Below are 15,323 nucleotides of genomic sequence, written 5' to 3' on the forward strand. Positions count from 1 at the left end.
ATCACCGTGATTCATATACGAGCATTCAAGCTACGAATGTATTTTAATATAACCAATTCGCTCTACCTCGGAAATAATATTTTATTTTCATATATGTTAACCGAAAGGAATGGTTAGTTGATAATAAATTCGTCGTCTCCTGGGCTTGAAACCACATATACACATATTACACATATATGTATGAATGTATTATGTTCAGTATATCTAGCTCCTGAGTGGCGAAATTTACATTCTTTTTGAATGTCAATTTTTTCCTATTCAGGGGTCACCTCTTGGAGATCTGTGAAAACACAACCAATTAGTTAATTTGAATATAATGTTGGCTAGGACTTTGTTGTAATGCACTTTGTGAATTCTTCAAAGGTTTTATGTTGTCCAGTGCAGATGAAAAGGTACTATTTACGACAAATGATGTAAAGTGAAGCATGGTTGTTGCATATTTTTCCTTACTCGCTGTTACACTTAACACTTAATTCCTTGTGCTATAATATTAACTTAATTTTCATGAAAATAAACAGAACCATAATAACAAAACGCTGCATATAAGGCTTTTTGATAACTCACATTGCCCTCAACAAAGTGCAAGTATCAAATTTAATCTATAAAATGTTTATGCAAACTCAAACATACCCTTACCACAGTTCTCCAGCTGCAGAATGCGATTAGAAATCACTGTAGTATACTACATCTGCTCTACAGAACTGTAAATTGATCTATAAAGAAGCAGCACTGAGCAATACAGAAAGTACAGCTTTGCTGGTTATCTCCCTACTCTAAACATTAACTTTGAATTAGTGGAGAGCTTCAAGCACCTGTAAATTTTGACTATAAGTTGTGAATGATGCTTTAAGGAGTGTATTTCAAAGAAATTGTGGCTTAAAGCCGTGACTTTTTTTTTTTTTTTTTTTTTTTTTTTTTTTTTGCATAGGTCCATTATTAAAACTTTCTCCCCGTTGTGGGGGTGAGGGTAGCGCCGTCAGTGCACTATATTCACTTAAGGTTTCCTTGCAACTTCCTTAGATTCCATTCCATTATGTAAAGGAAACTGCTGTTTTCGAAGAGTAACTAACTAATTTGGTTTTGCCACCCTCGATTATTATAGAAGATTCTTTTTTAGTTCACCTACAAAATCGGCGAGTGTTTAGGGAGCAATTCTTTTTCAGTTCCATTACTTATTAATAATTCTATTTGTTATTAATCATTCCACTTTTATTGCCGTCAAATCGTAGAAAGAAAACAGATGTTTAATGGTCAGTCCGGCCTTTTTATCCCTTTTGTGCAAACAAAATTCTTTTTTTTTCAGTATTCATGGCTACGGAATAACGATGCGTCAGTATTTTGGGTCAGTCCGAGTTCTTCAAATAGTAACGAAAGTGTATACAAAGGGATGAATAAGCACTAAGCCGAACTATCATTGCATACACATTTAGTTGTCAGTCCAATTTGAAAGCAGATAAACCAAACAGTGGCTCATACTTGGATCGATATGTGCGCTGATTCGAGATCCCATCTTAGAGAGAGCTAAGAAGTAAGCAGACTGATTAGCTTAAGAAGAGAATTTTCTTCGCCTCTGTCGTTAAACTAAATAAAATTGAAATTAGTTTAATATGAAACAGAATAAATAAAAACGTGAATAAAACTGTGGTGCTTGATTTGTGGTTGTGTTAAGGAGTCCTGATACCCGAAGAGCAAATCTCAGTTTTTCTTAAGCTTGTGTGTGATGAGTTCGATATGATGGCGAATATTCCTAGAGTCACCCCTGAAAGATATTAAAGAGAGTGCTTGTATGCATATATTTATATCTCACATCGCACCCTCTTGATTATATTTAAGTGAAAATAAGTTTGTTCTTAGTAAACAGTGATGACTTAGCTCGACCACCTCAAGATAATTCTTTGAAGTGTGGTCTTTGTAAGGAGCAACTTATTTAACTTCTGACTGTAGATAAACAATACAATGAAAAGCTGCAGAATTCTGTGACTAATATTTCGGTTTGATATGGCTATGCATCCTCTCCTAAGTTACAGTATACTGAAGAATGTACCACTGAGATGGAATTCGTGACATAGGTTACCTCCAACGACGAGCAGGAAAATGCCCGCGAGGTCATCCGTTGAGGGCGAGGACAAGAGATTTGGTGCCGCCTTCCTTGCCCGGTATGACCATGCAGTGGGAGGCATCGGGATGGACATCCGCGGTTATCGATTGATCAGGCCGCCCTTCTTTCATCATGTTATCCTGCAATGATTAGAGGTCATTGTTGTCATGATGTCAGCTTGTAATATTGTCAGTTTGATATTATGGAAATTGAAACTGTCAAGTCTAGCATCGGGGAACTTTCGAACGTTCATTGCTCAAGTCAGTGACAAGAAGGAATTGGGTTGGTTGGACAGCAACCATAAAGGAGATGAATTATAAAGGCCCCCATACACTGAACGAATTTTCTGAACGACTGTCTGTCGTTCGCAAAAAACACTGTGTACAGCATGGGCTTGTCTGAATGCAAAAGTGGGCGGAGCTTCGTGCCTGAACGATCTCACCGGAATCTGTCATGACCAGTTGCTGGCTTGCGACTAAAGTCTGTCATACACAGATCGTTTAATGTATGGGTTTGTCTGCCGATATAAAGCTATTCGCGCGGTTTCTTCTAGAGATGATTCCATGTCTTCTCGAGACAGAATCTTTGTTCAGACTTGAATCGGTGCGGAGATCGTTCATACTCTATGAATAGAGTGTGCGTGTGTGGGTCGATAACGACAATCGTTCAGACAGTCGTTCAGTGTATGGGAGCCTTAAGGGTCTAAAAGTAGAGCTGGGAACTGGGAGAAACCTCCACAGATCCACTAATTCAACGCCCTTCAGTGCACCACGTGAGGTACATTGACGGTACTTCGCCCCTACGTGTCATTGACAAATATTTTCCGGTGATAAGGAGATAGACATGAATAGCAAGAACAGAAGATAAACAGCTTACGGCAGCTGTCGGTGACAGACTCACAGTTTGTCGAAAAGCGGTATGATGGGGCTATGCTTGGGGAAGGCGAAGGCGAAGTTAGTGACCAGATGGTTTGCTTGGCTATGTAGTAGTTACATTCCCCAAGCGCGCTAAAGTCATCACTTATTATCTGACGAAGAGGAAACACATTGTATTGGTGAAAGTTGTAAATTGTCTCAATACATGGCAAGTTAGCACATTTGAAAATCCTAAGATCTCTCAAGAAAAGTTAACAGAAGGCTATGTTTCTATTTCTCTCTACATAAAGAATTATTATATAAAGTAATATATCCATACAAACTTTTTTCATGGAGTAGAAGTCACAGAGAACAGCGAATTTCTCCTTTTTTATGCGTTCCCTCACGTCCCAGCTGGCAACAACGAGGAATGCGCCATCATTGATTTTCTTATGTACGCCTGACTCCGAATCCTGTCAAGTAGTAGAGGAAAAAACTGTAATAAATAAAGATTCACTAATCTGATATGAACCATGTCTGACAAATACAATGTCTGGGGACCAGACGCTGCTAGATGTATTATGTTTATTGACATTAAGGACCGTATTTTCATTTGAACTTCAGATATCACTGATGGTCTCATACGCCTGTAAAAGTAAGCCTTCAGTTATCTGGATTACTCCCAAGGGCCCGTCGAATAACGCCAAAATCTGGATAATGGTGAGTAAAAAATCTATCTTATCCAATGGCAGCTCCATACTCTTCCTCACCTAACTTTATCAATACCTAGGTATCTTGGTCAATACCAAATAACCGTAAACTTTCATTGTGCTTATAAACAACAGCCATCACACTTTAAACTGAGAACTTTATGCAAAAGGCAATTATCTATCTTTTCCCCCATATTTGTAGCAAAATATACTGCATAATTCGCTTTGAAAAAAATGCAACCCCTTTTTTCTCTCTCACTAGTAATTGACACAGTTCAGTAGGCAGGTAGCCTACCACGGTTTTTATGACCATTAATGTATTTCTATACAGCAACTTTCTTTCTTATCAGTTGTTACCATATTGTATTGCCATACACGAGATACAAAATGTATATGCGTGAACTATTGACCTCGGCTATCGTAGGTGTTACACTCATAGTATCTATTACGGCTGCATTTAAGGTATTAAAGGTAATTGTAATGAAATTGTATTTCACTTACAGAATCCATTTATACTGTATTGTTGTTACCTTGATATATATATCATCATGGTACTAGGTATAAAAAAGACTGATAGTCCCGCCATTTGAATCAGCTCATTGAGCCTGCTAGCGAAAGAATTGGGAGAATAATTTTACAATTGCTGAAAGAAATTAATGAATGAATGAAATTATTGTTTTTTTATTTTTGTACATAAACGTATAACTGGTTTTCAAAAGTAAACTAACATACTTGAAAGGTAGTTTTGAATGAGGAACGTAAAGGCAACGAAAAACGTACGCCGAACATCTGATGTAGGGAGGTTCCATATTCGTTAGCCCAGGGGATTTTGCCGTAGTCGACCAGATCTTGAAGCGAATCAACAGGATTTCCACTTAGGCACAGCGAGGAGAGAGTCAAAATGCCTTGATAAGCAGAAATCAAAATAAGAGCCACCAGCATCCATGTTCCCAGAAATATCTTCCCTGTCCACACCATTGGAGGGACATCCACAGCTGGAAAGTAAACAAGGCTCATGTCGACAATTAACTGTATTAGTTAATTTAGTTTCTGTTCTTCGTTTAACCAGTTGGTTCTTATTCCAGATTTATATGGTTCATTAATTTTGTCCTCGTGTCATTTCCTGAAGTAGGCTTTTAAAATTAGAAAACATAGAATGATTTGTGTATGATAGTTTTCGTGTCTGCTTTGAAACTTGCAAAGTCAAAAAGTGAAAAAAAATTAAGCACTGCGTTAATTAGTCCCCTAAGTAAAACAAATTTTAAACCGGAACCTAACCAATCTAAAATCACCTCCGTTTCACAAGCAAAAATCAGCCTGCTTGTAAATCAAACGATTTGGAAATGAATTTTCATGCCATAGCTCAGTACAGAAATAATTATAACTGGTTCACTTAAGGTAGATTCTTGGGTGATCCCTATGCCTACGAGACGTTAGTTTGGCGGCCGCTGATTGGCTGGGAGCTGCCTACCTCCCGGTACCAGCCAATCAACGGCCACCAAACAAACGTCTCGTAAGAATAAAGGCTCATCCAAGAATACTACCTTAAGTGAATCAGTTATAGATGAATCTGTTGGCGACTATAGTCAGGCTATTTGAAATCATCTTGCAGTTAAAGCAAAAGTATTACTCCAGATATTTTTTTACTAACCCATCTAGTATTTACTGCATGTATTTCTTCCAAAGAATGTCAACATCACACATTATGATCCTATTCATTGTATCATTGTGCAAAATGGTGATGTTAGTATTATGAGGAATTATGGACATTTTAATTTAGATCGTTTTAAGATGTAGGCTACATTCCAGAGCCTATTGGAAAGTATGCTGCCTACTCATCAGTAAGCTTTGAAACTTGGAAGATGTAAGTTTTCTATTTTTGCAAAAGGCAGATTAAGAAATAAGATCAAATACAGATGATTATACCTGTAATTTTCAACGAGAAGTTCTGCTGGTGCCGTTCCAGAAAACAAATGTGTGATATTTATTACATGAAATGGTTGCAAGTTGAGCAGTAGTAAGACTCTATTGTGAATGTGCATACCGTGAATAAATAAGGTTACTTTTCTATACATACTTTCAGCAAGAAGGAGCTGAATGAGCCAGACTGGCTTGAACGTGACCTGACGTCCTCGTGCACGTTGGTGGCTTTGGCCTATACCAGACTGAGGCTTCAGACCCCAGCGTTGGACCAGGTAGTTGATGGCAAGCCTATTGTCATGCTCGCTGCCAAAAAGAGCATGATACCCAACCACACCTGAAAAGATTTCGCAAGAACACATCGTTGATAAACATTCGGATGTACTGAACCAGAAAAGATTCATAATGAGCATTTTTGTGTAAGGATTACAAGAACAGTTGACTGAAACTCAGGTGAATAGGATTTGTTGTTGTTTTGTGTCATTAATTTCGACAGTCAGTGTTTCATACTCAAACAGTCAGATAATACATACAACTCCTCTGAAAATAAAAGATTAAAAAACATTTGAAGAATTCACTAATGAAAACTTCACTTCACCAGTAATTGGGTCTGAAGTGTTTGAAGCCCTGGTTAATAAGTACTTTGGTTGTCAATGATAACAAAAACTGTTTTGCCTGGAATTTTATCACTTTAAAACGGAAGGCTGGCACCAAGGCCATAAAGAATTCCTTTAGACATTGGCTGGGCCCTTATGGAGAGCAATCACCAAAGATAATATTGCATTTTATTCATTATTTTTTACCTGGGACTCGTCAGTAAGGTTATGCTGAGTCGTAAGGTAGTACATATCTATGTATGTGGGAATTTGCGTCTTGTGAAGTTGTTAGATTACCTGAAGATTGTTGCTGACGTATCTATTTTAGGTGATCATAGTACTTGATGTATACTTAGTGCCCGTTAGATTGTTCAAGTTAAAACCCGTTTCAAGATTAATTATTCGAAACGAAACTATATTAGTCATCCGCATATTCGATACGAATCTTAGTACTAGTGTGCTAGTCAAAATATGGTAATATTGATAAAGAAAACATTTTGCTGAATTTTGACTCGTGAAGTAAAAGTTTAGTGTCTGTGATTTCTATCAAAACTGTGGTATCACGTTAGAAAGTTAGTATGTATACATATATATCCTATATATATATATATATATATATATATATATATATATAATATATATATATATATATATTATATATTATGTATGTATATACATATATCCTATATATTATATATATATATATATATATATATATATATATATATATATATATATATATATATATATATATGTATATATATATATATATATATATATATATATGTATATATATCATATATATATATATATATATATATATGTATATATATATATATATGTATATATATATATAGATATGATAATATATATATATATCATGATATATATATACATATATATTATATACATATATATTATATATTCTTCTAATTTATTATTTAAACATTCAGACGAACTGTAAGTATTCAGTGCTTTTGCCATTAAGGTTAAAATTCGATCTCAGGAAGTTTCGACCGAAAAAGCGTAAAATCATATAAATATTCTCTTGAAATGACGTCTTCAAGACCAGGTAAAGAAATTGCTCTTCAAATCCTTCATTGACCTGAGGATTGAAGAATACCTAAAACTGGGAGGCTGGTGCATAATTAGGACTTTCAACAGGTTTCATCTTATTAATTTAATATGTATTGTGTAGATAATTCTTAATAAGTACTATCTCTTCTAGAGAAACGATAACGCCCAAACTTAAACTCAGAGCAAACATACAAAGAGAGGCTTGTAAGTGTTTCCTTCTCACCTGCCAAGCGAAAGGCTTAGCGAAACCAGCCAAATCTCGCTCCAGTGTGGGCCTAGGAAGGAAGATGCCACTCCCGTCCATGAACAGGGGCACGAATAGTCAACGAAGGGTAACCTCACCCGCGTTTATACTGAAAGGCCCTAGTGCCATGTCCACCTACCTGTGAAATAAAGAGAATATATTTCATTTGCTGTTGAAGAAGCGTAGCCTATGTTCCTCGAAAAGTATTTAAGTTTGATGTAAAGGATTTTAGTGATTTCAGAGTCCCTAGATATGCTTTCAAATTCTTCTTGTCTAGTGTTGTGATATATATATATATATATATATATATATATATATATATATATATATATATATATATATATATATATATAAGTAATCTGAGAGATTGCGTATATATGTGTTTGTTGAACGAGCCCATTTATTTAAAGTTATGATTATTGTTACTGAAAAACGAAATCTGATGAGCTGCACGTTATTTGCTTGCTGTCGTTTGTAGAAACACAGGCTTACCTATCTATTAGCTCCAAATCCAAAACCCTTGAAGGTGATGCTACACCACCCTGACAGAAAACAAAGAATCAATCACTACCCACCTTTCTGTGGCAGAGGCCGACCATGCCCGTTGCCGAACCATTAGGGAGAATGCGGCCCCATTCTCCGTCCGCAGCTTCAACGATGCTGTACCTTTGCGGAAGGACATGAGGTGAATTGTAAGAATAGCTATAATAATGTTTTTCCTCCTGTGGTGTTTTAGGAGCGTTTAAAATGCTTGTGTATTTACAATGATTGAAAACATTCGGTTTTCCCAAGTTGTTTTTGTTCTTGCTGTTGTTGTTCCGCTTGCTGTTGTTCTTTTTGGGGGAGTAGGAAAGCCTTATGGAAAAGCCTAAAAAAAAGGCTGAAGAAGGTGTTTCGCGTTGAGTTGAAGATACAGAAATTTTAGGATAGGATATTTATGATTGATTTTATTGAATTAAAAATGTAATAGTAAAATAAATAATGCATATTAAACAGTACAGAACAATTATTTTTAATAAAATATATGGGTATTTATTTTAATTTTCGTTGGTGAAACAATGCCCCCCACCCGAGTAGCTAAGCTTGAGGTCAGATCACGACTTGTTTTGTTAAATTCCTTGACAGGTTTATTTTCTATTCACTTATAATATCCGAACGATGTTATTGCTGTAGATAATTAATTCTGTAATTAATACCTTCCAGTCATCAGATATCCAGGCACCTTTCAGTATCTGTATTAGATATTTAGAAGGATAGATATCTAAATAGATAGATATAGTTTCGTCACTTATCAATAAGTATTTAGCCGCAAATGCTCATTATGTGGAATTCACTGTACCTTGAAAATAACTTTCTCCCAAGGGAATTTTAGTTGATAAGTATATATCTGGCCCGAATAGGATTCGAACCCTGGTATCAAGAGACATAAATTGATATCTAGAATCGATGTCAATCATCTCGAAGTTTGTAACACGTGGCTAATCAGTTGAAATATATTATATATATATATATATATATATATATATATATATATATATATATATTATATATATGTATTATATATATATATAAATTTCTCTCCTCTCTCTCTCTCTCTCTCTCTCTCTCTCTCTCTCTCTCTCTCTCCATTATTAAAATAAATGGAAACCAACGTCGTTTTCTGTAGGACTGCCATTGCAAATACCGAATAACGCTCAGAATGTATTAGCACTTACATCTAAATAAAAAAAACATTTCGTGACTTTTCCCATTTTCGAAAATAATTTGACCAGGATAAAAAGACGAACACATAGCCTAATGTAAAAGATCGGAATCATGCAATGTATATGATCGTATGTAAGTGTAATAGCCACCATCCTCTCTTAAACTCTCGAATTCTTCACACTTTTCGGATCCGCTTGTGTCACTACAAAGAATTAGATCCAAATGCAAGACATGCGAAGTCATTCCAATGCTTGGTACCAGGATTCGAACCCGCATCCACAGTATCAGAGCGAGATCACGATGTCGACCTGACATCGATAATTCTACGGTAATATTCCTCTCGATTTGGCGGATTCATGGTTTCACAGTTCCGAGTCTGAAACTAAACTGAAATGCATATGAAAATAACTAACACCTGTCTATTCACATCCAAGCATTCCATAGGGTAAAACAAACAATTGCTCAAATGGCTTACGTAAATTAAAACACAAAAATACGGATACTGATCTGATATGTTACCCTGGTGTACAGAAGTCTTACCCTGAGCACTTCCCAGAGCGTTGTGCCTATAGAAGTGACCAATGGCTCTGGGGACATCTGCTCATCGGAAAAAAAACTACCTGCTTGCGCCTGATTACGATATTTTTATTGGAGCCAATAAGAAACGTTTTCTTAAATCTTCGTCACCAGCGTCGTATTTTTGTTTTTCGTTTACTCTTTTTTACTTTCTTTCTTTCTTTTTTTTAGTTTACTGGCAGCACATAGCAAAAGCAGGTGTGAAGGCATCGAACTTGCTCCCTTTCTCACGGCATTTCGGTCAATGTTGCGTTGACATTAGCACCTGCCTTAGCATTCATTAGGAAATCAGCTCGGACCCGATAAGTACTTTGATATGAAACTACAAAAGATTTTTTATCGCGGCGGAAGTATATGTCAACTCTAAGGATGTGGATGATCAATTTCTTAGCGGCCCCATTACATGACACGAATCCCAACCTTCCAGTGAAGTTAGAATCGCAAACATTTATTTTTTAATCTGAATACATGACATGGTATATAATCTTCATGGGCGATCGGGTTATTGGTAGTCAGTCAAAACTTTATAAGTAGTGAGCATGTCATTATGATGTGTCATGAATGTTAAGTATATTCACTTTCTCGTCTTACGTTTACAGAAAAAAATCTTAAAATTAACCCATTTAGGGTATTTAATTTAATGACTTAAGATTCACAATATTCTCTTTATTTTTGTTCTATTTGTACTTGGTTAGTTGTAATGTGACAAAGGTTTCCACATGGTTCAATTTGATTATCATCTTCGAACGAATGTCTAATTCCGTAAAAAAAAGTCAATGACTATTTACTAAAGTAGGTCGATGATCTGTGCATTCTCTCTCTCTCTCTCTCTCTCTCATCTCTCAAAATCTCTCTCTCTCTCTCTCTCTCTCTCTCTCTCTATAGTCGTTTTCCATCAGCAATTTAGATGGTGCACGTAGCCATGGCAAAATCAAATATGAAACATACGTTAATTTGATGTTAATTTCTACAGGACGTTAGACATCCTCGTCTGTAAGGGAATGAGGGTCGATTATATGCCAACTTCTATCAGATGGTTACTTCACAGGTCTTCATTTGTGATTTTCTGTAAGGAATTGAAAGGTAATTAGTTATTCTTCTAAGACTGTAGACGCCTTTGCATAGTTGTAGTGGTGTAGAGCAGTCCCCAGTTGCCCACGTAATAGGAAAATTCAAATGTGTGCGTATATATATATATATATATATATAGTATATAGATATATATATATATATATATATATATATATATATTTATATCGTTCCAAACAAGATCTTCCGAACGACTCTCAAAACCAGCTCCCGAGAACTGCATGCGTCAAAGGGGATCAGTATCGTTTTCCCCAGTTTCATCAACATCATGGTAAAAGTGGGTGGATTATACGATTCTGATTATAAACACCTGAGTTCGACCAGTGATTTGTAAGGTCAGGATCGATATCAACTTATGCCTCACTTGTTGGCCTGGTCGGGTTAGGCGTCATTGAAGTCCTGATTTCTCCTCGTGCGTTGGTTCGAATCCACGAGAAGACGAAATTGTTATCAACTAAAAAATTCCCCTTGTATTAACATATATGAAAATATATTAATTACGAGGTAGAGCGAATTGGATATTAAAGGACAGTTGTAGCATGTATATGAATCACGGTGTTGTGATAAAAATCCATATATATATATATAATATATATGTGTGTGTACCAAAGTTTGTTTGTCACAGGTTCTTCATACGGTATTAAGTATGGATTGCCCAAGGTACATAAGACCGTTGCCCCAGTGCTTCCTATTCTTTCCTCTATTAACAGTTACAGCCAATGATAATCTTGCTAAATTCCTACCTACCTTCTGGAACCATTAACCAAAGGCCCTTACACCTTAACGTGTTCTACCGACTTTAAGAAGGACATTATCAAACAGGACTCCGACTTATTCATGGTTAGCCTGACTTTGAATCCCTGTTCACCAATGTCCCTGTCGGGGAAACCCTTCAGATTATTTCAAATCAGTTTTTTCCTGTTGACGATGTCTTATTTCATAATTTCAACAAGAATGTTTGTTAAAAGTTTTTACAGCTGGCCGTGCTGGAGACAGCCTTCATTTTCAATGGTGTTTTGTATAAAGCGGTGAAAGGAATGGCCATGGAAAATCCTTTGGGACCTACGTTCGCCAACATTTTTATGAACTCTCTGGAAGAGCACATAATGGACACCTGCCCCTTATCCTTCCTCCCTTTATTTTATAAAAGTTATGTTGATGACATGTTTGTCTTATTTAAACGAGATTTTGATACAAACTCTTCTTGAATTTATTAATACCCAGCACTCTAACTAATATACGCTAGAAAACGAGCTCTAACAGCAAACTTTCATTTTTGGACTTTCTTGTTTCCAGGAACTCAACAGGATTCTACACTGGTATATATCGCAAAGGTAGGTTTACGGGTCTGGGTATGAATTTTTATAGATCTTGTTATTTCAGTTTTGAATTAAATGCTGTTCTACTCTTCTCCCCAGGGCTTTTACTCTCTTATCTAATTGGCTGACTTTTCATGACGAAATAACTCTTTCAAGTTATTTCAGGAACAACTGTTTTCTATTAAAAGTATTCCTCAAACAGTTAAATAATATGTTGAATAAAAAGATGACGCCACTTACTCTATATTACACTGTCCCTAAGATGCATTTGTACGTGGCGTTCCTCTAAATACAAGATGACTCTTGCAGAAAGAAATTTCTAAACATCATCCAAAAATGAATTACTGGCCTTCAACCTGAAACTCATTACGGAAGAATCCCCGAACGTTGCTCTCTCTTCAAGTTTAAAAGACAGGCTCAGTCCTCTAATTACATCCAACGTTACATATAAATGCAAGTGCCCCAGATGTAGTCAGGGGATCTATGTCGGATGTACGAAGAAGTTATTGTGAGTACGCATTGATGCTCATAGAGGAGTCAGATTCAGAACCGGGAGCAGATTGTCCAGCCCTGAAGACTTTAATATCAGAAACCATTCCAAAATATGTAAAACTAATAGGCAATAAAGACTTCTCAATGATAGGACAGATACAAAAAGAAAACGATTTAACAATAGTTGAATCTATTATTATCAAATTGACCGTACCACCGTTAAACTCCCAAACATCGTCCACACAATTGTTTATTGCTTGATTGTCTTGTCGAGCTGTTTTTTCTGTGTCTGCATGTTATTATAATATTTCTCTCTCTCTCTCTCTCTCTCTCTCTCTCTCTCTCTCTCTCTCTCTCTCTCTCTCTCTCTCTCTGTGTGTGTGTGTGTGTGTATGTTGTCACCAGCCAGTTGATTCTTTTAGAAATGTTTTAGTCATTGTGTTCTGAATGCTTTAATTTAATTATATTTTGTAATTATGATTTTATTAGTTGTTACCGAAGTTCAAATTGGTACCGAAAGTGTTTGTAGTACAATACTGCGTTTTATAAGGAGTGTTGGATAGTCTAATGGAGCGAAGAATTTCCTTTAAAAAACGCCGTAAGGAAATTCTGAAATTGCAAGTGAAAGTCGCTGAATGAAGCTGTGTCTATTGATTTTTATGTACTGAAAAATGAAGGAAAAGGGAGATGACCAAATTTTGTAGCAACATACTGGAAGAGCACAAAAGGAAAGTTTCGAACTTGGGTGTGGACGCTGAGTGAACATCAAGCGACCCTTGTAAAGACCTTCTGTACCCACTGATCACGATCTTGTATCTCATCTAGATTGTAAAGACCTGTGTCAAGACCTTCGTTACCCACTAATTAAAATCTTGTATCTCATCTACCTAAGAAGCAAAAATCACATGTATATTTTTGTATGTAGGTTTCTGGCCTTTCTGCCGATATATAATTCATCAATGTATGTCCTTTATGCCCTTTGTTATTACAATTTTACTGACTGCTAAGAAACAAATTCTTCTCTGTGCGAGTCGCGGGACCCGCTAAATCTAAAACAACACAATCAATCTTTTTTTTACGGTCTGCTCTAGAGCAAGAGCCGTGCTGGCACAAGGCCAGCTAAATCTAAAACAACAACTAATAAATCGATTACGGGCTGCTCTATGAGTAAGAGCCCTTGCTGGCATAAGGCCAGCTTAATCTCCAACAACGTAATAAATCTTTATAGGCTGCTCTGGGAGCAAGAGCTCGTGTTGGCATCAGGCCAGCTAAATCTAAAACAACATAATAAATCTCTCATGGGAGAGTTCGATATAAGTAAGTTCCTGCTCACCTACGAAGAGTTTTATGGATTTATATATAGAGCTACCTACTGTCCTCTTGGACAGGAAGAGCAAACGATATCTGCAATCTGCCACGAAGTCCAAGAATATATATGTATATATATATATATATATATATATATATATATATATACACACACATAGAAATTAGTCTCCAAAACGGTATCCTCTCACCGATTTATCGCTATAGAAAAGCCAGAACCACCTGTAATCAATTGTTAAATATTGGGTTGGCAACTATGCACTTTTTCCACTACTAAACAACCTTCTTTTCCCCTCCGTTTTCGGCCACCTCACGTATAACGACAGAAAATTTTCAACTGTCACTCAAACTACCGCTTAAACTGTTGCTAACTTCTGTTTAGCTGTTTCTAAAACAGATCATTTTTCATTTTTCTTTCATCGTTTTTCTTTTCTAGCTTCAAGTAATGAAAAATGGTACTTTAACTCCATAGAGTTTTGCTCGTTTTTCTGCGACGATAATTATTTCATTTCCTTACTGGCTATCTCTAACTCGCCAGTACTCGCTGCTATCGATCTCTTTCTGCTACCGATAGGTACCGTAGTGTTTAAAGGGGTTTTGTAACCTTGCCTGTTCACCTTTCATTTCACTGCATAAATATCATTTCACATGCATATTCATTATGATCATGACAAAGGCTCACCAGATATCCTTAAAACTCACCTCTCACGGGCTGCTCTCTGAGCAAGAGCCCATGCTGGGATAAGGCCAGCCTAATCTCCAACAACATAATAAATCGTCAGTACCCAGTTCTGTTTCATTGAGACCTCACACGTACCCTTCGAGGGAGTAGTTTTTAATTTTTTCTAGTTACGAATTATGGAGAGTAGGAATTTTTACTTTAATTTTTTTTTTTTGTCTAAATTTTGCTTGCCAGTAATTAACAGAACTTAAATTCACATGATATTTTTTTTCTTTTGCTTTTGACTCTCTTGTTAACAGATTGAAACAAGTTTATTTTATCTAGCGGTTATAGGAGACAAATTAGTCAATAACTTAATTTTTTCCAAAATTCCAAGTCTGTGCTGTGCCTGATTTTTACTAGACGATATTAATTTACTAAAGAGTTTAGGAAATAATTGTTTTCTGGTCATTAGCAAACTTGACAAAGGAAATGGCCTAGTCATTCAAAACAGTGGATTATAGTTAAATAATTATAACTACTGTAGTGTTTCATTATTTTTATTTATTTCCCCTTATGGCTAATGCCTTCTTTGTACTTTAAGTGAGACTAAGTTATCATGTAGTGTTTTTTTTTTCATTTTGAATTTTGCTTCGT

General features: G+C 36.1%; 1 protein-coding gene across 2 annotated transcripts in view; it reads right to left on the reverse strand.

Moving 5' to 3' along the window:
• The window catches only part of LOC135197891 (transcriptional protein SWT1-like), a 151,649-nt gene that overhangs the window by 39,416 nt on the left and 96,910 nt on the right, over positions 1-15,323 (reverse strand). The gene's annotated exons all lie outside the window — the stretch shown is intronic.

The sequence above is a fragment of the Macrobrachium nipponense genome, chromosome 21 (genome assembly GCF_015104395.2).
Source record: "Macrobrachium nipponense isolate FS-2020 chromosome 21, ASM1510439v2, whole genome shotgun sequence".
NCBI classification, from domain to species: Eukaryota; Metazoa; Arthropoda; class Malacostraca; order Decapoda; family Palaemonidae; genus Macrobrachium; species Macrobrachium nipponense.